This window comes from Canis lupus, chromosome 37, assembly GCF_048164855.1.
Source record: "Canis lupus baileyi chromosome 37, mCanLup2.hap1, whole genome shotgun sequence".
Lineage (NCBI taxonomy): Eukaryota > Metazoa > Chordata > Mammalia > Carnivora > Canidae > Canis > Canis lupus.
In genome coordinates this window covers 20,032,093-20,058,746 of record NC_132874.1, presented here as the reverse complement: position 1 = coordinate 20,058,746, position 26,654 = coordinate 20,032,093, and the positions used below count along the sequence as shown (strand labels likewise).

At 35.2% G+C, this 26,654-nt stretch overlaps 2 long non-coding RNA genes across 5 annotated transcripts in view; both read left to right on the top strand.

The window, feature by feature from the left end:
- The window catches only part of LOC140626050 (uncharacterized), a 68,136-nt gene extending 44,159 nt beyond the window's left edge, over positions 1-23,977 (top strand). The window contains exon 3 of the long non-coding RNA XR_012025301.1: positions 21,515-23,977. This is a non-coding gene — a long non-coding RNA (uncharacterized lncRNA). The remainder of the gene's footprint in view (positions 1-21,514) is intronic.
- A 625-nt stretch (positions 23,978-24,602) lies between these two features.
- Positions 24,603-26,654, top strand: part of LOC140626049 (uncharacterized) — a 36,810-nt gene continuing 34,758 nt past the window's right edge. For all 4 annotated transcript variants that reach the window (XR_012025299.1, XR_012025297.1, XR_012025300.1 and 1 more), the window contains exon 1: positions 24,603-25,159. This is a non-coding gene — a long non-coding RNA (uncharacterized lncRNA). The remainder of the gene's footprint in view (positions 25,160-26,654) is intronic.

Here is a 26,654-nt window from a genome sequence, read left to right as displayed (position 1 = left end):
CACAGAATTGCTCCCTGCTTCTTCCTCTCCCTCTCTCTGCCTGCTCCTCTCCCTGCTTGTGTTTTCTCTCTCTCTCTCTCTCTCTATCAAATAAAGAAATAAATAATTTAAAAAAAAGAAAAATTCACTGCAGGAGCTCAAAACCAAATTTGAGCATGTAGAAGAAAGTCTTAGAAAACTTGAATATAGGCAGTGAACTAATTGAGAATGAGGAACAGAAAGAAGGAAAAATAAACAGAACCTTGGGGACCTGTTGGACACCATCAATCAGATCAACATCTGCATTGTAGGAATGCCAGGAGGAGAACAGAAAGGAAGGCAGAAAAAAACACTTGAAGAAATAATTTGAAGAACTTCTTAAATGTGATGAAAGTAATGAAAATATATATCTAAGAAGCTCAATGAACTACAAATAAGAAACTCAAAGATCTCCAAGCTGAGATGCAGTCACATTGCTGAAATCTAAAGGAAAAGAGAAAAATTTTAAAGTAGCAATAGAGAAGCAATTTGTCTTATATCCTCAATAAGCTTAACAACTAATTTCTCATTAAAAACCATGGAGGCAAGAGGCAGTAGGATGATTGACATATTTAAAGGAAAAAAAGATTCACCATCAAACAAGAGTGCTATATCTGACAAAACCATCCTTTAAGAATAAAAGAAAATCTCAGACATTTCCTGAAAAATAAAAGCTGAGATAATATATTACCAGTAATCCTCACTATAAGACATGCTAAAGGAGTTCTTCAGGCTGATAGAAATGGACATTGGATGGGACCCCTGGGTGGCTCAGTGGTTGAGCTTCTGCCTTTGGCTTGGGGCATGATCCTGGATCCTGGGATTGAACCCCACATTAGGGTCTCTGTGGAGAGCCTGCTTCTTCCCCTGCCTGTGTCTCTGACTCTCTCTGTGTCTCTCAGGAATAAATAAATAAATAAATAAATAAATAAATAAATAAATAAATAAATAAATAATTTAAAAAAATGGACACTGGACAATAACTCAAAGTTATAGGAAGAAATAAAGAACATTGGTAAAGGAAACCACATCGGTAAATATAAATTCAGTATTATTATACTTTTGGCTTATAATTTTTCTTTTTTTCCCTATGTGATTTGAAATTCAAATGTATAATACAGTCATTGTGAATCTATGTTAAGGGCAAACAATGGGTAAAAATATATCTGTAGCAATAACAAAACAAAGGGGGAGCAATGGAGATACATTGGAGTAGAGTGCTTCTATACTACTAAAACTGAGTTGATATTCTGAAATGATATTATTATTTAGTTGTTTAAGATATGAATTTTAATTTCCAAGGTTATCACTAGGAAAATAATTTTTTAAATGCATAGGACAGTAAAGAAGGGAATCAAAATGGCACATTATAAAAATCAACTAAATACAAAAGAAAAAAAGAAAAGAAATAAATACATAAGAAGGCAGTAATGAAAGAAAGGAATAAGACATGTAAGGCTTACAGAACAAATAACTAAATGGCAGGTGTAAATCCTTTCTTATCAGTAATAACTTTAAATGGAAATGCATTAAACTCTCCTATTAAAAACGAAGAATGGGGCAGGAGTGCACTGGTTGTGATGAGCAATGCTGTTGTGTTGAATCACTATATTGTACACCTGAAACTAACATTTCACTGTATATTAACTAACTGGAATTTAATTAAAAACTTTAAAAGGTTGAGTAGATTGGATAAAAAAAAAACATGATTCATCTATATTGTGTCTACAAAACACTCAATTTATATATAAAGACACAAAGAGATTGAAAGTAAAAAATGTATTGAAAGTGAAACGCCGGGACACATGCACCCCGATGTTTCTAGCAGCAATGGCCACGATAGCCAAACTGTGGAAGGAGCCTCGGTGTCCAACGAAAGATGAATGGATAAAGAAGATGTGGTTTATGTATACAATGGAATATTACTCAGCTATTAGAAATGACAAATACCCACCATTTGCTTCAACGTGGATGGAACTGGAGGGTATTATGCTGAGTGAAGTAAGTCAGTCAGAGAAGGACAAACATTATATGTTCTCATTCATTTGGGGAATATAAATAATAGTGAAAGGGAAAATAAGGGAAGGGAGAAGAAATGTGTGGGAAATATCAGAAAGGGAGACAGAACATAAAGACTGCTAACTCTGGGAAACGAACTAGGGGTGGTAGAAGGGGAGGAGGGCGGGGGGGTGGGAGTGAATGGGTGACGGGCACTGGGTGTTATTCTGTATGTTAGTAAATTGAACACCAATAAAAAAATAAATTAAAAAAAAAAAGCACCAAAAAAAAAATAAATAAAATTAATTCGAGCCTGTTAAAAAAAAAAATGTATTGAAAGTAAAAGCTTTTTACTTTCAATAGCTACTCAGCTATTCCATGCAAACAGCAACCAAAAGAGAGCTAGGATGGCTATCTTGTCGTCAGACAAATTAGACTTTAGGTCAAAAAAGTTTACAAGAGACAAAGTCATATATTGACAACAGATTCAAACCACCATGAAAATATAACATTTATAAACATACATTCACCTAGCAATAGAATCTTAAAATATGAAACAAAAATTGACAGAATTGAATAGGGAAATAAGTGGTTCTACAATAATAATTGGAGACTTTAAGTTCTTTTATTTCTTTTTTTACTTAGACATAATTGACATATAACGTTGTGTAAGTTTAAGATGGACATGATGATTTGATGCCCATTCTTGAAAGTGGATTGAACAGAAAGATCAAAAGAAAATAAAGGACTTGTCCAGAACACTGCACCCAACAACTTCCAAATACACAGTCTTCTCAAGGGTCCATGGAGAATTCTCCCCAGCAGGCCACGTGTTAAACCACAAAATGGGTCTTAATAAGTTTAAAAAGATTAAAATTATACAAGGTATCTGTTATGACCACAATGGAATGAAACTGCAAATCAGAAACAGAAGGAAAATTGAAAAACTTACAAATATTGGAAGTCAACACCACACTTTTAACCAATGAGTCAAAGAAGAAATCACGAGGAAAACTAGAAGTACCTTGAAATGAATGAAAACAGAAACATAACACACCAAAACCTAGCGGATACAGCAAAAAGCATTGCTACACAAGACATTTATAGCTGCAAACAACTATATTAAAAAGAAGATAGATATAAAAATAATAATCTAACTATACACCATAAGGATCTAGAAAAATCAGAGCAAAGCAAACCCAAAGATATTAGAAGGAATGAAATAATAGACTAGAGTGGAGATAAATTAGAGAATAGATAAACAATAGACAGTGAATGCCTGTGTAGAAAAAACTCCTGCTAACTTAAACTTTGTTCATCTATCTATTCAACATTTCTTACCATCTTCTCTATGCCAGATCTACACAAATACTATAAATATATAAATATTGCAAAAAATACTTTTTGTTGTCACATATGAAAAATAAGCACATTTCCCAACCTTGTCTCAGTACCACTGTCCCCTTCCCATTAGATAATTTCTGTTGAGTTTCTTACTAATCCTCCTACATATTCTGAACATATATTACATTTATATTTACATTTATCCATTTTTATTCACACAGATATATAGATATGCCTTTATGCTCCTCATTAACAAATTATCTTTTAGATAGATCTGTATCACCATGTAAAGTTCCTTGTTCTTTTTCATGACTTTATGTAAACAATGTCTGAATGTAATCACAATTTGTTAAACCAATTCCATATTGTTTCCAGTCATTTGTCATCACAAACAACACTGTATTTTGTACATGTGTTCTAGGAGTCCAATTTCTGAGTTCAAAGATATGTACATTCAAAGATATGTACCCCAACACATGAGAATTGGTACATTGCCTCTCAGAGAGTTTGCACTTATTTATACTTCACCAAAAATGTAGAAACACATTTTCATAACCAGTACTCTGTTTTATCAAATGCTATGTATTCTACAAATCTGATTGGTTAAAAATTTGAATTATTAGCTAATTTGCATTTCTTTTATTATGGGTGGGGTACAACATCATTTCATGTGTGATGTTGTATGTATATTATATATATACATATTTGTGTTTAGTTTTTTATAAATATGTATATAATATATATGTATATACATGTTATATATGTTTCTTTTAACTCCCTGTTCATGTTTTATTTTCCAGTGGATAATTATTTATAATAATGATTTGTAAGAGCTCTTTAGATTTTAATTAGTCCTTTGCTCTATTAAATACATTTTTCTAGTTTGTTATCCACATTTTAACATTACCTATGCTCCTTTATTTGCCATACATAAATTACAATTTTTATATACTCAAATTTGCAAATTTATCTATTTTTCCTTTCCAATTTCTAGGCTTTCCTACTCTTTGATTTATTTTTAAATTCTGTTTCTTTCTAGTATTTTTACATATTAAAATATTATATTTAAATACATTTGAATAATATGTAATACATAGTGAAACGTAGAAAATACTATATTTAAATACATTTGAATAATATGTAACTTATACATAGTGAAATGTAGAAATGCTAAGTTTTTCATCTAGTTTTAATAAACACATTCATATGTGTAGCCGACACCACTGTCAAGGCAGAAATTTTCCATTCACTCCAGAAAATTGTCCTGTGCCCTCCAAAAACAGCACCAAGTCCTGAATTCCAAGCAATAATATTCTTTTTATCTTAGTTTTACCTGTACTTAAGTTTCTTATAAATGGAGTCACACAAAAATACTCTTTGATTTTAGCTTTTTGGCTCAATGTTTTTGAGGTTCATGAATGCTGTGCATGAGTTAGAAATTCATTCTTTTCATTTGTGATTAGTACTCCATTGTATACATACATGGCAGTTTATTCTTTTATTGATATTTAGGCTTTTCTCGTTTCTGACCATTATATGTAAAGTTGCATGAATGTTCTTGTACAGATCTTTTTGAGACATATTTACATTTCTTTTGAGTAAATATCTAAAAGTATAATATCTGGGTGATAGGGTACTTTTGTTTTGTTTTCGACTTTACAAGAAACTTTTAAACTAGTTTCCCCACTAGTTATATAAGTTTACACTCCCTTTGTCATATATGGTTATTCTAGTTGCTCCATATGGTCATGAATATTAAGTATTCTTAGTCTTTTTAATGTTAACCATTATATAATTGCTTAGTGCTATATATTGTAGTTCTAATTTTCATTTTAGATAACTAACAATGCAGATAATTTTAAAATGTGCTTATTGGTTACTGATATATCTTGTTTGTTAAATGTCTCTTCAAGTCTTTGCCCATTTTTATTGAATTGTTTTCTTATTTTGCATTTTAAGAGTTTATATATATATATGTATGTGTACATAATATATATGAATATATGTGCTTACTGTCAGATATGTGTATTGAGAATTTTTTCCAGTATGTAGCTCTACTATTTTTTTTTTACAGTGCAAAATGTTTTTCAAAGAGCAGAACTTTTTTTAGTTCAATGAATTCAATTTCAACAGTTTATATTATAGATAACTATTCCTGGATCCTGTTCAAGAAATTTTTGAATGCCCAAGGTCACAAAGATATTCTCTTAGGTTTTCTTCTCTAAACTTTATAAGCTTGGCTTTTACATTTAGATCTATGAAATAGAATAAATTTTTGTGTCTACTGTAAATTGAAATTTCCACACTTTTTCTGTTGCTCTAACACCATTTGTTGAAAAGACTTCTTTTTCTCTTTGAATTGCTTTGGTGAATATGTCAAAGATCAACTAAACACATATATGAGGGTCTATGTATGGGCTCTTTATCGTGTCTTTTGATTGATATTTTTTATGTATTTACATATATATATCATATATAGCTTCTATATAATGATTCATAGTTACTGTAAATACAGTGTAAGTAGTGAATTCACATAGCATAAGTCCTCTAATTTCATTGTCATTCAAGTTTGTTTTCACTACTCTAAATCTTGAATTTCTTTGTAAATTTTAAAATCAGTTTTCTAATATCTACAAAAATTTATTAGGATTGCATTGAAATTTTGCGTCATATTGGGAAGACTTGACCTCTTGACAATGTTAAGTCTTCCATTCCATGGATATTTCCTTTTACTTAGGTTTTCTATAATTTATCTCATCAATGTCTTACATTTTCAGTGTATATGTCTTGCACATATTTTCATTGAATTTACCTTTGATGATGCTCTGTTTTTTATATTATAGTAGATGGTATTTCCCAATTATTCATGGATAGCATATGGAAACATTAAGTTTTATGTATTGACCTTGCATTTGTAACTTTGTTCTATTATTTTTTTTTTACTTGACATTTCTTTTTTTTAAGATTTTTATGTATTTATTCATGAGGGACACAGAGACAGAGAGAGAGGCAGAGACAGACACAGAGGAAGAAGCAGGCTCCATGCAGGGAGCCCAACATGGGACTTGATCCCAGGTCTCCAGGATCACACCACAGACTGAAGGCAGTGCTAAACTGCTGAGCCACCGGGGCTGCCCTTGACATTTCTTTATACAGACTCCTTAGGACTTTTTATAGAGAGAATATTTATATGTCTATAAATAAAGGCAGTTCACTTCCTCCTTTCCAATCTTTGTCTTTTATATCTTTTTCTCCCCTTATTACACTGGCTAAGATCCCTAGTACAACTTTGGGTAATGACAGTATTATCTTGCAATATTCTTAATCTTGGAGGCAGGATTGCATATTTAATCTTTCACTAATAAGTATGATGTTATTGCATGTTTTCGTAGACATCCTTTATCAAGTTGAGTAAGTTTCATTCTCATTGAGAATTTTCATCATTAATTAGTTTTGTATTTTGTCAAATGTTTTTCCTGTATTTTTCTTTTTTTGAGGGAAAGAGCACAAGTGAGAGTGCAAGTGGTGGAGAGGGGCATGGGAAGAAAGAGAGAGAATCCTAAACGGGGCTCAATCTCATGATCCTGAGATCATGACCTGAGCCAAAATCAAGTGTCAGATGCTTAACTAACTGAGCTATCCTATCCAGGTGTCTCTAATATAAACATTTAAATCTATAAATTTGGAGCACCTGGGTGGCTCAGTGGTTGAGCATCTGCCTTAGGCTCAGATGGTAATCCTGGGGTCCTGGGACTAAATCCCTCATCAGGCTCCCCACAGGAAGCCTGCTTCTCTCTCTGCCTATGTCTCTGCCTCTGTCTCTCATGAATAAGTAAATAAAATATTTTTTAAATCTTTAAAAAAAATCTATAAATTTATTTCTAAATACTTCTTTCCTACATATTACTTGTTTTAATAAGTTACTTTTTTGTTATTACTTGGCTCAATTGTGACATTTTCTTTTACTCAAGGATTGTTAAAAATGAGTGATTAATTTCCAATTATTTGAAGATTTTTCTAGAATTTTTTGTTGTTGATTTATAGTATAATCTTATTGTGGCCAGAGAATATACTCTGTTTTCAAGCCTATCAAGAAATCTATCAAGACTTATTTTATAGGGGATCCCTGGGTGGCGCAGCGGTTTGGCGCCTGCCTTTGGCCCAGGGCGCGATCCTGGAGACCCGGGATCGAATCCCACGTCGGGCTCCCGGTGCATGGAGCCTGCTTCTCCCTCTGCCTGTGTCTCTGCCTCTCTCTCTCTCTCTGTGACTATCATAAATAAATAAATAAAATTAAAAAAAAAAGACTTATTTTATAGCCTATGTTATTGTATATACCTATTTTGAAGAATGTATTCTGAACTTGTTGCACCTGGTGATCTATAAAAGCAGTAAGTGTCTAGATAAACTTGGCCAAGCATTATCTTTTCTATCAAGTATCAAGAAAGGAATGTTAAAGTTTCCAAGTTATAATGGCAGAATTGTCTATTTCACTCTTCAGTTCCATCAATTCTTCATGTATTTTGAAATCATTTTATTATACATATGTGCACTTAAGATTGTTATATCCTCTTGAAGAATTGGTCTTTTTATTATTATGAAATGTTCCTTTTTATTTCTGATAATTCTTCTTGTACTGAAGCCTATTTATTCTGATACTAAAATAACCACTTTATTTTCTTATGATTAGTATTTTTATGGTAAATATTTTTCATCCTTTATATCTAGCTTGTGTCTTCATATTTACAGTATATCCTTCAAAAATCGTGTACAGTTAAGTCTTGCTTTGTAAACTAGTCTGGGTTTAATTGATGACTGATGACTGGTTTTAAGTCTATTATCTTAGTATGTTTTCTAGTTATTTCAACTGTTTTTGTTTCTTTCTTTTTCCTTTTCTGCTTTCTTTTTATTGAGGTTTTTTTTCCTTAATTAATCTGTCTCATCTTCATTATTGGTTACTTTTGCTTTAATAAGAATTTTTTAAAGGAAATTAAGAAGCAATAAAAACTTTTTACATTTGTTTACATATTTATTGTATCTGGTGTATTTCATTCCTTTTTTTAAGATTAAGATTCTGTTAGACATTATTTGACTTCAGTATGAAAAATCTTTACTAACATTTCTTGTAGTGTAGTTCAGCTAGTGACAAATTTTCTCAATTTTTACATATCTAAAAACATCATTAAAATTTGTTTCATTTTTGAACAATATTGTTATTGGATATAGAATTCTAAATTAACAATTTTATTTTTATTTAAACTTTTAAAAGATGTCATTCCATTGTCATTCCATTGTCATCCATTGTCTTGCTGCTGAGGAAAAGTCAGTGATAATTCTTATTGCTGTTTTCCCATATGTGATGTGTTCTTTTTTCTATGACTGTCTTTTACCTACTGATATAAAATCTAAGTAATACTATGGTTACATGTATTTCATGTTTCCAAATAATCACTAGACACCTCCCCCCCCCCCCAGCCATCTTCTATTTAGAAAGTCTAGTAGTTTCCCTTTGAGGATCATCCCCTCTTCCTGGTATATGCTGCCCACTAATCCTACAGATTTACTCATTCCAAGGGGAGGAATTGATCCTCTCCTACTATCAGGCATAAAAGGATGTAGAATCCCATCAATTCACCATTGCTACTTTTTATTATTATTACTCAGTGTTGCTCTTGAAGCTTAGTGCTGCATAATGTCTTTTTTTGTTTGTATTTTGTAGCAATATAAGTCCATATTTCCATACAGACACAGTAGTTATGTAAGAGAGGTGTTTACAATAAAAAAAGAGAAGTGTTTAAGTCAATACCTTCAGTGCAAAATTGAATCAAGCATGCTTGACACCTCATTGTCACAGTTTTCAGAGTCAGCTCTTTTTGTTTGAATATACAATTACTTCCCAGGGTATAAACTGGTCCTTGAAAGACTGGGTTAAGCTCTTACTTTATCATCCCATGGATCCATAGCCAGTGGCCCCATTTTCTGCCGCATGACCACTCCCTCTCCAAAGTAGACTCAGATTTCTTTTCCTAGGGCAAATGAAACCAGTCCTCGTACTGTGTGTGCTCATGCAAACATGTGCACGCAACCAGACACATGGCTACACTTTTGATGTAGGCTGCTCTGAGGATCCCAAAGAAATTTTCTGCTCCTGTCAAAACTAGTTGTAGCTGTTACAGCTGATAATTTGTCATTAATCAAAATATTAATATCAGCCACATTAAAAACAAATACTTCAATTTTTATTTTTGTTGTTATAAAATGACGCATTTTAGAATTCATAGCCCTTCTCATTCTGAGCTCCACTAACCTACGGGTGTCTCCAAATCTTACATCTATATGGAAAATATAAATATTCTAAAAAAAGCTTTATCTTAAGTTCTCCATTAAAAATTATTAACTCCTTGTCAAACAAGCTGAGGACAGAGACACATGAAGCTAGTATGTCAGTAATATTGCCAATTGAAGATTAATCATGGAAAAGAAGAACAAATCTCAAAAATACTATTTCAGTGAAATTATATGTTTTAATTCACTAAATGTATATTCAGCTATCCAAGAATATATTTTTGCAGAAAAGTTAAAGTTACACCATCCTTCACCACAATATCTCTTACTTTCAGGAGCTGGAGAAAGGAGGTGTAAATGTAGCCAAATGGCTTATTCAAGTAACATGGTAGGGAAACAAGGAAACAAGCTATAGAAGTCTGCCAATATTCACCATGAGCACTGCTCAGCCTTAAGTATGGCCATGCGCAGCCTTCTACCTTTACTGCCACCAGGTCTCTGGAGCTTCTGAATTTACTCCCGCCCTCCCTTAGAGAAATCTAACACCTGGCACATTCCTCAGGAATACAATCTCAGTTCTTCCCTCTGCCAGGATGACTTGGCCCATCCATGACATATTGATTGGAACTCAGTGGAAACTTTTGAGTCAATTTTATTTTAAAAGAAAGAAAAAACAGATACAACTGATTAAAAAAAAAAAAGACAAATTTTGTTCAATTATCTGGGTTTGTGCCAGACTGGAGGAAACAACTTGCAAATTCTTCTTCAAAAGCTGTCAGAATATTTGCCTTAAGTTTGCTCTGACTCAGCTATCTGCAAGAAAGACATGTTGCTAATAGTTGATTCATCAATAAACTGCCCCTTGCCCAAAAATAGTCACAGAGTCACCTTTGATTCCACTTGATCCAACTCAAGAAGGGGAGTGTTTGTGGTCAAAATGGAACACCACCCAGTTCCCACAGAATCAGTATATCTTGAACTACTCAGCGCATGGCAACTGAACTTATCTTCTTCATGCACTTCTTCGTATCATCTCAGAGGTTTTGAAACAGAACAAGTGTTGGGGGTAAAAGGCACAATATAAAAATGTCAAATCACCAGGTACTTTGTTTTTCATGATGAATCAACACAACTGTTTTTAAAAGGTGGCTTCAGTGTCAATCCAAAACATATACTATAAGCAGTGAAAATATAAATGTATCCTCAAATTTCTTAAAAAGTTTATAGTTTTCTATAAATTGTTCTTCTGTACCCAGTTGCATTGTCTAAAACATTGAGAGTCACCTTTTACTCCTATTGCTGGTAGTAATCTCTATGAATTTAAGCATGTCTCTGTCAATAAACTTAACTGTGCTTATCACATACACCCAATGTATATAATGTTCAATAGCAAGCTACTGTCAAAAAATCCAGGATTCCTCTTGCATTTGAATTTGGATCTATTAATTTACATTTGATTTTATGCACTATGGGAGAAGAAAATTTGATCCCAGGGTCTGTGGTTTTCCAGATTACTAGAGGTGCTTACACAAGCTATATAGTGATTAATACAATGCTAGTAAATTCAATTACAAATGTAAATGAACAAATTCCATATCCTATAACAAATATAATATGTTGACAAAATAAGCAATAGGATGCATTACTTTTACTTGCTTCACAACTGGAGGTTACACATCAGAAAAATTAAATATGAATTTTGTGCTGGATATTGAGCTAACAAATGGGAAGAATTTTCTAGTCCTATTGAAGATCTTGGATAATTATCAGAACTGGTATAAATATAACTAATTTTTTTCACCTTTTGTCTATGTACCCTTTTTTCTCTGAGGTCCTATCTGAACTCTGTATTGTATATATTCTAATTTTACAGGAAGAATACTTTAAAACTCAGAATACTCAATAGTCAACCTGATTCTTTCTTGAGGCTTATTACAAATGGCTGTGATTTATAATCTATTTTAATTTTGTCCAAGGCTGAATCAAGTTTGTTTGTTTTGCTTCATAATTTTTATTTCTAATTAGTGATGAGATGCAAATATGAATAAATTAGTGAGATTTTTGTGAAGGGGTAGGAGTTCTGGAGTGGCAGCATGAGGACTAATGTAAATCTGCTTCTCCATAAAAAGAATAAAATGATGGTAAGAATCATCGAAAACAACTTTTTCAGAACTCTAAACAGTAATGAAAGGCTTGCAATGATTTGAGGAGCATTTATTCTTAAAAAAGAAAAATAATTATTGAACCTCAATAAGAACACGGGCTTTGTGCACTTAGTAGTTGACCTCTCAGTAGATGACCACTAAGCTAACTGAGCAAAGACCTCAGTGATGTAACTATACAGGGAATACAGACTTTGAAGACTTAGTTAAGGAATGTTACTACACAAACAGAAAAAACAAATAGCAATAACAACAAAATAGCAACAAAAACAAAGTCTGGGGAGGATAGTGGACTCTGATGTTCAGAGTTACCACATTATATTCTGCCTAATTTATAGTCCTCATTATATATTTTTGTCTCCTTGGTCATAGATTAATTGGGTTTACTTCTGGGTTCTCTATTCTTTTCTATGAATCTATTTTTGTGCCAGTACCATACTGTTTTGATCACTAAAGTTTTGTAGTATATCTTGAAATCTGGACTTGTGATACCTTCAGCTTTGTTCTTCTTTCTCAGGATTGCCTTGCCTGTTTGGAGTCTTCTGTGGTTCCATGCAGAATTTTAGCTTTGTTCTAGTTTTGTGTAATGATGGAATATCACACAGCCATAAAAAGGATAAGATTGTACCGTTTGAGAAAAATGGATGGACCAAGAAGGCATTGTGCTAAGTGAAATAGGTCAGACTGAGAAAGACAAATACCATATGATTCCATTCATAAATGGAATCTTAAAAATAACAAAAAGAGGAAGTAGAACTATAAATACATAGAACAAACTGATAGTTTCCAGATGGGAGGGGGCAAAATGGGTGAGGGGAAGAAGAAAATACAGATCTCCAATATGGAATGAGTAACTTACAGGAATAAAAAGCAGAACATAAGGAATAGTCAATAAGTCAATAATATTATAATAGTGATGTAATGGGACAGAGGACACAAATACCTATATTTGTGGTGAGCATAACATAATGTATAGACTTGTCAAATCACTTAGTTGTACACCTGACTAATGTAATTGTGTCAACTAAACTCAAATTTAAGTAAATTGAAGTTAAAAATTTTAAATAAAATGGCCAATTTAGAATTTAAAAAAAGTAAAGATTTATAAAAGGAAAAAAAGGAATCAAAAGAAAACCTTCCAAAGGAACTTCAGATATTGAACTTGCTAAACAAATATCTTAAATCAGGTATTATAAATGTTATAAGAACTGAAGTTTCCTATATCTAAAATGTTAGAATTGGTTTCACATCTGAAAATCGATCAATGTAATGCATGACATTAATAAAGAACAAAAACCACATGATATCTCTATAGATACAAAAAGGCATCTAACAGAAGATAACACTCTTTTATGACAAAAATCATCAACAAACTAGGAATAAAACAAAGTTTCCTTCTATTCCTTTAAGTCCTGGCAAATGGCATCATACTTAATGGTGAAAGAGAGAAGGTTTTCCCCCTAAGATCAGAAACAATGTCCACTCTTGCCATATCTATTCAGTATTGCACTAAACATTTTAGCTGGAAAAATCAGGCAAGAAAAAAGAAATAAAAGACCTCCATATTGGAAAAGAAGAGGTAAAATAATCTCTGCAGCTGACATGATATTGTATAAAGAACATCCTAAGGAATAAAAAGAATGTAGAACTACTAAATGAGTTCAGAAGAATTATAGGTTAAATGATTGATATTTAAAAAAAAAATCATTTGGGTAAGTGCACTTGGGTGGCTCAGTCAGTTAAGCGTCTGTCTTCAGCTCAGGTCATGATCCCAGGGTCCTGGGACTGAGCCCTTCATCAGGTTCTCTGTTCAGCAGGGAGTCTGCTTCTCTCTCTCACCACCACCACCCACCTTCTTGTGCTTTCTCTCACTATCTCTCTCTCAAATAAAGAAATAAAATCTTTAAGGGGATCCCTGGGTGGCTCAGCAGTTGCGTGCCCGCCTTTGGCCCAGGATGTGATCCTAGAGTCCCGGGATGGAGTCCCATGTCAGGCTCCCTGCATGGAGCCCGCTTCTCCTGCCTGTGTCTCTGTCTTTGTCTCTGTCTCTGTCTCTGTCTCTGTGTGTGTGTGTGTGTGTCTCATGAATAAATAAATAATTTTTTTAAAAAAGTAAGAAGATCTTTAAAAAAAAATCAGGGGGGCCTGGGTAGCTCAGTTGGTTAAGCGTCTGCCTTTGGCTCAGGTCATGACCTCAGAGTCCTGGGACTGAGCCCCATATCAGGCTTCTTGCTCAATGAAGAGCCTGCTTCTTACTCTCCCTCTGCTTCTGCCCTTATTTGTGCTCTCTCTCTCTCTTGCTCTTTGTCAAATAAATAAATAAAATCTTTTTAAAAAATCGGTTGCATCTCTACACATTTACAAAGAACAATTCAAAAATAAAATTAAGAAAATAATTTAATAGCCTCAAAAAGATAAATACTTAGGAGTAAATTTAACAAAAGAAACATGAAACTTATACACTGAAAATTACAAAACTGGTGAAAGAAATTAAAGGTCTAAATGCATGGAAATACATCTTAGGTTCGTGGATCAGAAGACTTGATACTATTAAAAATAGAAATATTCTGTAAATCAATCTACAGATTCTAATGTTTATCAAAACCCTAGTTGGCTTTTGGGAGAAATTGACAAATGGTCCTAAAATTTATAAACGTACAAAGAACCCAGAATAGTCAAAACCAAAGAAAACCATACCTGGAGGACTCATTTTTCCCAATTTCAAAACTAAGCACAAAGCCAGTGATCAAGTGAGTGTAGAACTGACATAAGGATACACATATAAATGAATAGAATAGAATTAATAGTACAGAAATAAATCTTTACTTTTATGATTAATGGATTTTTGACAAGAGCGACAACACAATTTAATGGAGAAAATAATTTTTCAACAAACAATGCTGGGATGACTGGATAACCATATGTCAAAGAGTGAAATAGCCCTATATCACACACACACACACACACACACACACACCCTCAAAGTAGATCGTAGACCTAAATGTAAGAGCTAAAACCATAAAACTCTTAGAAGAAAACATAGAAGGAAATCCTTATGACCTCAGATTAAGCAATAGTTTCTGAGATATACAACACCAAAACAACAAAAAATAGGTAAATTAAACCTCATCAAAATTTAAATCATTTTGCTACAATAAAATGAAAAACAAACAGACTTTGGCCCCCCAAAGATAGCCACATCTTAATTTCCAACACCTAAGGAACTTTGTGCCTTGATTAAGTCAGGTGTCTTGAGATGGGGAGATTGTCCTGTACTATCTGTGAGTGCCCAATGTAATCATAAGGGTCCTTACAAAAGGGAGATAGGATGGCCAGAGTTAGAGAAGCCTGTGTGATGATGCAAGCAAGGACAGTTAAAGAAGTAACAACAGAAGGGAGAGACAAGGAGACAAGACATTGGAAACAGAAGTGGGAGTGATGCTATTGTTAAAAGGAGCCAGAGAATGTGGGTTGGAAGTTGGAAACTGCTCTCCTGGTGCCTCTAGTAGGATAACAACCCGGCCAACACCTGATTTTAGCTCAGTGAGACTGTTCTTGAACTTCAGACCTCTAGAACTAAATAAGATAGTAAGCTACTGTGTAGTCAATGACAGCAAACTAATACAATATCCAAGAGAAATGAAAGCATACGTCCACATAAGGACTTACATACAAATGTTCTTATAGCATTTTTCTTAATTACCAAAAAGTAAAAATAACCCAAATGTTCATCAATTGATGAATAGGTGAACAAAATGTGGTATTTCCAAAGAATGGAATGGTATTCGAAATAGAAAAAAAATGAAGTAGCAATGCATGCTACATCATGAATAAACTTTTAAAATGTCACGCTAAGTGAAAGAAGTTGGTTATTTATATGAAATGTACAGAATGGTCAAATCTACAGGAACAGAATAAATTAGTAGGAGATAGGGAGTGATTACTAACATGTATGGGATTTCATTTGAGAATGATTAAATTGTTCCAAATTATATTGTAGTTGTGCAACTCTGTGAATATACTAAAATCCATTAAATTATAGGCTTTTAAAGTGATGAATTTTGTTATGTCAGTTATATAATAATAAAGGTATTGATAATCTATGACATTTACTAATGCTCACCTGATTCTACTTGACAGCAAGGTAACACAGCAAAAAAAAAAAAAATATATATATATATATATATATTGATTTTTTTATCTCTCAACTGGGTTTTTAGTTTTATTCTAATATTAGCCACCTCTACAGTGAACACTAAGTTAAATTACCTACTCACTCAAAAAATGAATGCCTACTACGTGCCATACCCTAGCTGGGCTCTGGACCATAAGTACCACTGGAATAGACTTAAAGGGATTACCTTTTTAAAAATTCTTGGTCCTCCAAATGCAGTGGGTCTGCCAACTTCCACCCAACCAATCATATATCTTTTTTTTTTTAAGATTTATTTACTTTAGAAAGAGAGATGGTGCAGAGGAGAGAGGCAGAGGAAGATGGAGAGAGAGAATCTCAAGCAGACTACTTACTGAGTGTAGATCCTAATGCGGGGCTTGATTCCACAACCCTAGATCATGACCTGACCTGAAATCAAGAGTCAGACGTTTAACCAAGCCACCCCTCAAATATCTTAAATATGTCAAATTTCTATTATTCTATTATTTCTATTATTCCTTATGTAATAAGGCAACCCTCCACGGTGGATATAGAGTCGTTTAAATTTGCTTATTTATAAGATTATTGGTCAGCTCGAAATTGTTGATACAGGTTAGGTTTAACCTGTTTATACACACATACCTCAGTACTCATGCTGGAGAATTTCAAATACAGTATAATAATATTAATCAAATGCTTACATAAATAAACATGTAACAGAATTAATACTATGAAGAGAATGTCTAAGGAGTTTAGAGAGCAATTATTGCCTTGTCTTTTAGGTCAAAGAAGTTCTTTCCAAGGAAACAAACAAAAAAGTATTTCGGGAGGGTAGCAACACGTGCAAAGATCTAGAGATAGGAGAATGTTTGCTCACTGAAGGGAGATGCCCATCATGGCTGGAGTGTATGTCAGGGCCAAGTCTTGTAGAACTTCAAAGGCCAGAAACTAATAATAGTTCCTATATATTCATTTTCAAACTTTTAATTATGAATACCCAATTATTAATATCCATTTTTTTAGCTGAGTATCATCTGCTTGGATAAAAGACTCTAAACCCAGGGCTCCTACAATGTGTCAGAGAGGTGTCACACCTTTAATTTCAATCACGCTACCTTCTGTGGACACGTCTGGCCCTGCATCAGTCTGAGTTACTTGGGAGGGAAGAGTGCCTGTCTTATCATCTGCCCCATGAATGGGATTGAGGGGTTTTCTGGCCATGTTGTCAGTCATGCTCTTTCCATGGAGATCTCCCCTTGAGGAGGTGAACTCAGATGAAAAGGGCTGTTGGCCCTAATGCTATGCAAGGCATAAGGCATCTGGTTGCCTTGCCATTTCCTGTTCATCACAGCGAGATATCCTTACCACTTTTCATGCCTCTGCAGTGGGACATAGAATGACCACATTCTCTACTATCCTTCCCCTTCTCATGCAAATGGTGAAATTTAATGAGAAGCATCAAAATTACCCAGAAATAAAACCCAGATGTCCACTTTAAAAAAATAAAAGACTATATCCTACTTCCTTTATGGCTAAGAGGTTGTATGATACACTGTGGACAACACAAGGTAAGCAGAATGGTCTGTTAAGGGAGAAAGTGTCAAAATAATTTCCTCCTTTCAGTTAGCCAGAAGATGGACACAATGACAGGAGACTAAACAGCCTTCTTGACTGTGAGTAAGAGCCGCATGTTGCAATACCAGCTAAAGGTAGAAAATGTCCATGTCTTAGGTATCATGTTATACAAAGTCAGCCCTGGTCTGCCCATCTCTTATTTCTCTTATGTGAGGGAGAAGAAATTTGTATCCTATTAATCCGCTGTGATTTTAGGGTTTTTTTGGTTTTTTTTTTTTTTTTGTCCTTCATGGTTAAACATAATCTTAACTAATACGTTGTTAAGGATGTGTTAGCCTCTCTTACAAGTATTGGGAAAATAAAAAAAAGTTATGACATAATTGCCTTTCAGTTTAAAAGATAATTTTATCATGTAAAGGCTTGAAATAGGAATAGACTGGATATAGGGAGATCAACTGGGAAATTATTACAATAATTTAGGTTAAAGATGCTAGTGAATTTAGATTAAAACAGTGTCAGACAAGAAGAAAAAATGAATTTGAGATATATTTAGGAGAGAGAATCAAGAGGACTTGGTTACTGATCGTTGTAGGGAGTGAAGAAAAAGGAGGTGTTAAGGATGACTTCAGTCTTTCTAAGATGAGCAATGGGTGGGTTGAGGTGCTATTTCCTGAAATGGGAAACCTGGAGGAAGAACAGTCTTAAGAGAAAGATCAAGAGTTTAATTTTGGACTGAACAAGTCTGAAATGGCTGAGGCTATGGCAAGTTTGCAGTTGGAAAGGAAGAAATGGAGACCAGAAGATAGGTTTAGGTTGGATTCACAAATTTGTGTAGTGGGATGCTGTGGATGAACACTTAAAATTCAAGGGGATTTTGGCTGATGCTTTTATATCTCTGATCCAGGGCTATGCTTTATAAACTGAAGATTATGATCCCTTAGTGGTTCATGAAATCAAATTTTTTTTACCTCATTGGCTTTATTTTTTTAAATGACATAGAATTTAAAAATCATGATATACTACTAATAGTAAGTATAATTTAAAGAAAAGTTTTGTTTCCTTCTTACATATGTATATGTAGATAGACATATACATATACACACATACATACATTAACAGGGGTGGTATATATACATGTAAGCTTCTTGGGAAGATATTTTGTTCATTTTGATCACTGAGGTATATCCATTGCCTAGAATGGAATATGATTGGCATTCATTAAAACTTAGTTTAATGAATAAATAATGGACATGTACATATGTGTACATTCACTGGGTGGTGATGTAAAATCCATTTTTATCATATTTATTTTGACAATTTCAGATTTAAAGACAGTTAGTGGGAAAAGTCAGAGATTTCCCAGATATCCTTTATCCTTTCCCCAGATCCCTCAAAAGTTAACATTTAGTTTTGTTTATTTATTTTAGAGAGAGAGTGTGTGCTTGAGTAGGGGGAGGTGCAGAGGGAGAGAGAGAATCCTGAGCAGACTCCTTGTAGAGCATGGAGTCCAATGGGGACCTCGATCTCATAATCCTGAGATTATGATCTGAGTCAAAAGCAAGAGTTGGATGCCCAACGGACTGAGCTACCCAGCTGCCCCCAAAAGTTAACATTTAGCTGCATTTGCTCTCTCTCTCTCTCTGTCTCTCTATACATCATATATCTATATATATCTATAACTGTGTATCTAATATTTTTTAAACCATTCAAATGTTGCAGATATAATGCCCATTTACCACTAAATCAGGATTTGCATCTTAAAAATGGTAGTAAGTATCTTATAGAACCACAATGTAATTAACATTGAAATGGTACCATTATCTACCATAGTCTAATCTGCTCCTACCTCCCCACCTTTGGGGCATAACTAGATGGTCATCTGACCTTAAAATGAGGACTATCTATGTGGTCATTAATAAATTTCTAAGATATAAGGGAAAAAATCAACCCTGAAATCTTGTATTAAATAATCTCTGAGTCCAAAGGTCAGGAAGGAAGATAATTAGATGATGGACAATTGAGGAAAACAAGAACAAATTTCCACTGCAATTAATTTATAATGATTAGAGAGAAGTGTGTGTGTGTTTGTGTGTGTGTGTGTGTGTGTGTGTGTGTGTGTGTGAATAAGTATTCTTCATATACCCCTACAATCCTCCCATGTATGCTACCAGGAACCAAATTTGCCCAGACAGGTGAAGTAGATAAAGGCTTAGTAGAGCAACTGGAGGGGTGTCGATTGCTCTACACTACTGGTGTATGAATAGTGTGTGAATATCCAATTCTAGAGATACATTCCTCTACAAACATGAACTTTAGGCCATTTTTTCCTTACATTTCCTCTTCAGAAACCCCAGCTAAAATATTCTATTCCTTCTCTATTCATTTTTAAATGCTTTGTCTAAGTTATCCCTTATACTTGAGGGCAGAAATCCCACTGTCATCTTTATAGTGCTCAGCATACCCAGCACAGTGCCTGGCATATACGAGGTGGTCAAAAAAACATACAGAGTGGGCTAAAATATAATCATGCATGGGAATGTTAGAAATCTATCACTCATGTCAAGGGCATCCAGACTAGTTTCCTCCTGTAAGGAAAGACAAGAAGGCATCTTGAGAATCCCAAATTGCCCTGAACTAACAGAATATTGACAGGATATTAAAAAGAAGTCACTAAAGTGAAAGCACCAAAGTGGTTACATCGAAACATCTTGTACCTGGGGTGCCTGTGTGGCTCAGTGGTTGAGTGTCTGCCTTTGGCTCAGGTCGTGATCCTGGGGTCCTGGAATCGAATCCCATATCCAGTTCCCCACAGGGAGCCTGCTTCTCCTTCTGCCTATGTCTCTGCCTCTCTCTCTGTGTCTCTCATGAATAAATTAATAAATTTTTTTAATTAATAAAATCTTAAAGAAAAAAAAGAAACATCTTGTACCTATTCCTGCTTCATTAAATAATCTTGAGCTAGTCATTTAATTTCTTCATCTCAGTTCTCTCATCCACAAATTATCAAGGTTGGATTAAAAATTCTCTAAGGTTCTTTTTCTCTTTACTCTCCTCCCTGCTTTCCTTGGGAGTGGCATGGAGGACCATTTGTTATTACCTGTCATCACATTATGCCTCTTTCTGTATGCACTGCTTCAATACTATCACTCTATTCCTTAAAACCCTGTATGATTCTCCATTAAATACAAGATCAAATTCAAGCCCCCTCAGCTAACTTTCAAGACCCTCCTTCATCTATGCACTTGGCCTACTTTTTCAGACTATTTTTCATCAGCACCCTATTTTAAACACCCATTTGCTGCCAAAATTGGTCTATTTTCATCTGCCAAATAGTCCTTTAAATTTTTTGACTTTGCACCTTTACTCAAAGTATTCTGTCCACACAGAATTTCCAAATCCAATGGTGTCATCTTGAAATCCTCCCATTCTTCAGAACCAAGTTCAACTACAACCTCTCCCACAAAGTCTTCAATAGCAAGATGTCTTTTCCCTTGAATTCTTACTGACTCTCTCATTTATATCAATACTAACACTTTCATAATGTCTTTTATTTGTGTATTCATGCTACTGATATCTCCAGAGTTGCATGCTCTTTGAGGATGGAGATCATTTCTTAGAAATTTTTGTATCTTATATAATCCTATCATAGTGACTTGCAGCAAAATGGTAGAAGAGAACCAGCTTGGTACTGTTGTAACAAGATCTTTAAAGACTTACCTCTTTACTACTTATGACAATTCTATGGAGGTACTTTATCTGTGGAAACGTAGACACGGCTAAGAGCTTAGCTAATTATTAATACCTAATAAGTGGTAGGAATTCATGCCCAGGTGTGTCTAATTCTAAAGTTTGTGATTTTGCCTACCAAAAGGCATCTAATTTATATAGTATTTGCTCAATAAGTATTGATGAGCACATGGTAAATGGCAGAGGCAGTCAGTGCTCACCAAATATTCATCCATTTGTCTGTACTTTTCAGCCCTGCTTGCAGTTAGACTGGGACCATGAGACTGGATCCTGCCAAGGAGAAGTTGGAGACCATTGCTTCAGATGGCTACAAGATAGTGGAGCACTCTTCATCATAATCAGATGGTGATGTGACAGGAATTGGACTTTAATTGGTTAAATTATAGGATTTTAAAAGTTTTGTCTGTTGTTAGTTACTCTGAAAAATAAGACTGAGCAAATGAGCACAATTAATATAATGATATGTAATTTCAAAAGAATCTCTTGCATTGATTTAGGGGTCCATTTACTTATTCCTTGACATCTTATTGCTGCTTTTAGAAAGTTCGGTTAAAATGGCTCCTGTTGGGGCACCCGGGTGGCTCAGTGGTTGAGTGTCTGTCTGCCTTTGGCTTGGGTCATGATCCCGGGGTCCTGGGATCAAGTCCTGCAGCAGGCTCCTTGTAGGGAGGCTGATTCCCTTCCCACAGAGAGCCTGCTTCTCCCTCTGCCCATGTCTCTGACTCTCTCTGTCTGTCTCTCATGAATAGATAAATAAAATCTTTGTAAAAAATTACTGCTGTTCTTGAGTAGATGCCAATGAATCTTTAGTCCTTGAGCACATGTATTGATAAATATGACCTTAGTCTTAAGTCTTAAGTCTATGTATATAGACTCTCATATATGCATTTATATAATTCTCATGTTAAAGAGCGTGACTTTTGAGCTGTATTCTATCACTAGATGTTTATTTAGTGAGGTTAGTCATTTTCCCTTTGATCCTGGATACAAACTTAGGCAGGGCATGACCTTCTGGTTACTTTTACAAAATAAAAATTCCTACAGTCATTTTAAGTCACAGTAAAGTCTCAATTTAGTAATAATGTATCATTCAACTGGTTTTTGTGACCTCTGTTCACAAAAACACAACACTCTAAACTTGATTTAAATTTGAGGTTTCTCCCTTTTCCCCAACTCAGGTCTGCTGTGGATGGGAAATCATCACTGAGAAGGGGTGGTTGTCTGGTTCCTTATTCCATTCCCTTAGCTCCCTGATCCTTCAGGGTTGGAGCCCAGGAGGGGAACAAAGGAAAGGGAGACAAAGAATGTTCTCACTTGATTGACACTGTCATGAATGGATGCAGTGTGCTCTTTTGACAAAAGATTAAGCTGATTTTTATCTCTTATGAACACTTGTAAGGGTTCTTCAGAGATTCCTTCACCTATACCTGAAGAAATTCCTCCTCTATTTCCGCTAGACCAGCAGACACATCTCTGTTCTCACTTATCATTGGAAGCTCCTTTAGCCTCTGGAGTTCGGCCATTCACTTCTGATTCTTTCTGCTGAGCTGGAACTTTTAACTGGACTTTAGCTGACCCCACATTGGTTTTCCCTCTCACATGAACTGTATCCAGTCCATGGGAAACACTCATCCATCCTTAGTTCTTGCAACTCTGGAGAGATAGACCATTCCCAACCAGCAACAATCTCTTCTTTACTCAGAACTTATGTCCAGCCAATCTCCCACCTATTAGATTTTTTTTTTTTTTTACTGAACTCAGATATTGGCCCAGCAAGCTCACAAATTTCAGGGGTACCTAAAAACTCTCACGGTCTCATTAACTTCCATTTGGATGTAAAATAAAGGGGAAAGCGCCTCTACTTTGAAGGGCAGACTTACAAAACTCAATGGTGCTCTCCAAAACTCTTTTCGGTAAATCTTACTTAACTCCAAAAAAGGTAACCCTTTATACAACATAGGAAGTATATGAGTTTATAACTATTATTTGGCCATCTCCTTTGGAATCCTTATGGAATCCTTGTGGAATTCCTTGTGGAATCTCCTATCTCAATGCTTCAGATACCATTTCCACTTTAATATTTAGTTAAATATACATGCTATTGCTGAGATCAAATCTAAGAAGTGGAGTTTGAGAGGGCCGGTTACTTTTTACTTTTGTACTGTTTAATTTTTTAACAAGCTTTGTGATTTCTGTTACAATAATTATTTAATGAAAATTACCCTTAGGGATAAAAATGTAACTGTTATGAATTTCAGTTTATAATGCCTGTCAGAAATGTTTACTTCCATTAATTTATTGTCAAAACAAAGTATTTTGAAAATTGGCTTAACTACAAGAAACTTTCAAGAAATAAGAGGTACAGAAAAGATATGAGTGACAGCTCCCATAAAATCATGATTTACTGCAATTTTTCTGTTACTAGAATTAGAAGGAAGCAGTTGACTGCTGACTTGGGGATCTCTGGTACAATCAGCTGATTTCAAGAAGGCGGCATTTTAAATTTAAAAACTCTCATGTTTTCCATCTGAGGAAGATCTCTCATGTCACTATAAAATCTCTGGATCATGTAGCACCTGGGTGACTCAGTGGCTGAGCATCTGCCTTCAGCTCAGGGCATGATCCCGGGGTCCTGGGATTGAGTCCTGCATCCTCCTTCTGTCTGTGTCTCTGCCTCTTTCTCTGTGTGTCTCTCATGAATGAATAAATAAAATCTTTTAAAAATATCTCTGGGTCAAAGAGATCAAAATTAACAGAGTTTTATAATGTAGTATAATATTTAAACAATGTATTCCTGAAGGGCAATAAAAGTCAGTTTAACTTACCCCCACCACCACTAGCATTGGTCCCCATATTAATGGGCATATAGTACAAGTTCAACAAACACTCATTATAGGGTTTTTCAAAGAGAAGCCTGGTACCATCTCTGCCACATGCCCCCAAATTGGCCTCCTGATGAGAGCCATCACAAAATCATCTGGATTTCTGATTTGTCTATTCTGTGGTTTCAACAGCCAGGGAGCTTTTTCCAGCCTCGATTCACTTGGAACAGTCCTCCTAAGGACAAATAGTCATTACCACTTCCAATTTTCTAACTTTGAGAAAAGGAGTTATTTCCTGTCCTCTTTTTATATGTGTGGGAGAAGAAATGATTAGATTCAGACACATTTTTCATAGTATTTCAAAATAAGAAAAACATGCCCCCTCTAAATTAGAATCCTAAGAACTGATTCACTGAATATGGTGAGCCACAATGACTTCATAGAGCAATTATGGGATCACAAGGAACCAGAAAACACTGCCTTAGCTGCCTCCTTCAAAATTATAAAAACCCAGGTGCTATTTTAGTACACACCCCCTGACTCTACTTCTAACACTCATCTGGAGTTGGGTGATAAATGTCTATTAAAACCACAAGGCTGTGAGTGAATATGCCTGCCTTGTGATTTCCAACCCACCCAAGCAAAGGTGACATCGGCAGACAGTGGTTGATGGGATGGTTGTTAGAATTGAGCCAACTCCCAAACACACCCAGCAATAACTCCCAGCTCTGGAGAAAAATGCCTGTCAGACTTCCAGATGGAGCTGAGCTTCAGCAACCACAGCAGAGACTGGGAGGAGGAGGGAGATGGTGAGAACTGAGTCTCCAAGGATGGGGTTCATCTGTGTCAGGACAGATGCTAGCGTGTTCCAGCAGAAGCCAAGTTCTTGAAGAGAAAAGTGTGGGCAGAGGGAGACTGTATGGAAGGGGAATGTCCTCTCTCATTGTAAGAATAGATCCACACATAGAGTAAAGCTTGCATCTTGCTGGGTCTCCTCTGAGGATCAAACAATGAAATATTGCTTCAGTGGTCTTTGGAATAATCTGGACTTGCAGGTAATTGGGTGCAGGTAATTGGATCCCAGAAGCAGATTCCAAAGTAAAGTTTCATAAGGTGTATTAGGGAGCATATTTAAAACAACCAGTAGAGGCACAAGAAAAGGAAAAAGGAAGGGAAGAAAGTTATCCCACAGAGGGTAAATTTGGCTCAGTCCTGCAGGGGGAGCTGTAGAGATAGCGCAACCACATCTCAGAGTCCAGGGGCAGGAGAATTGGTGTATTCAAACTGCTGCAACCATCATCACTCAAGGGCTGCTCTGGGGATGGGAGAGGGATGTAAGTTGCCAAGCACATATAGCTTCCAGAATGTGCAGGTGAAACAAAGTTGAAGGTGTCCTCACACCCCAAGCAACACCAATGGTCCTCAGACACCCATGCAGGTTGTCCGGAGTGAAAGCATATGGGGGACACGGTGCAAGAAAATGGCAAAGGAACCAAAAGGATGTGGGTGGAGCAGTGACAGCATCTGCTACAAGAGAGACCATCGCCTGCAAAATTTGCCTAGTGGCTTCTCCCGAAGAAAGTGTGACCTTTGTTCACAAAAACACAAGCCATCTGTGCTTATCTTTCTAACAAAGGGCCTCTGGGCTACTCATCAGAACTAGTTTTGATATAATTGCCCTGTTCCTACAGGCCTAATAAAATTTCCCCAGACTAGTCTTTCTCTCCCCACTCTTCCATATTCTTTTTTTTTTTTAAGATTTTCTTAAATTTTATTTGAGAGAGAGAGAGAGAGAGAGTGAACAAGCAGAGGACGTAGCAGAAGGAGAGGAAAAAGTAAGCTCTCCACTGAGAGGGGAGCCCTACGTTGGGCTCCATCCCAGGATGCTGGAATCATGACCTGAGCCAAAGGCAGAGGCTTAACTGACTAAGCCACTGAATTGCCCCCTTCTGTATTCTTTTATAGCCCTACCAGTGACCTGCACTTACCAATTCCTGTCCTCCCTTCTTCTTTTTCAATATTTCTCTTCCCTCTCTTTCTTCCCCTCCTACTTTTTCCAACAGTAACATCATTGTCTTACCTTGGGCTGCTTCTGATTCCACATAAACACAATAGTTCAGGTACCAAAAACGAGTTGATATAAAAAAATATACAATCAAAATCAGCATGCAAGTTTTTTTTTCAGTTAAATCAATTATTCAAGGGGGAAAAAAATCTCTGGGAAACTGACAGACTAGTATTTGATTCCAAAATGTCATTTAAACTCCTTAAGTTTTAATAAGGTGATTGTTTCACGATACCTATAACATCATTAAAAAAATATATACATACTGGTTAAGTACTTTGTGGTACAATTCTATTTCCAGAGCTGTTTGTTTATTTAGTGGTGGCTTTCTGTTTCAGTTGGAGGTATTACCATGTGAAAACATTTGATGAGCCTGTCTTTTTAGCCAAAGTACAACCCGAGAGTTTCAAACATACTTTGAATGTCTAATGGATACCAGCCAGAGATCAGAGATGTTTCCCCCTATGTATACTGACATGAACTTT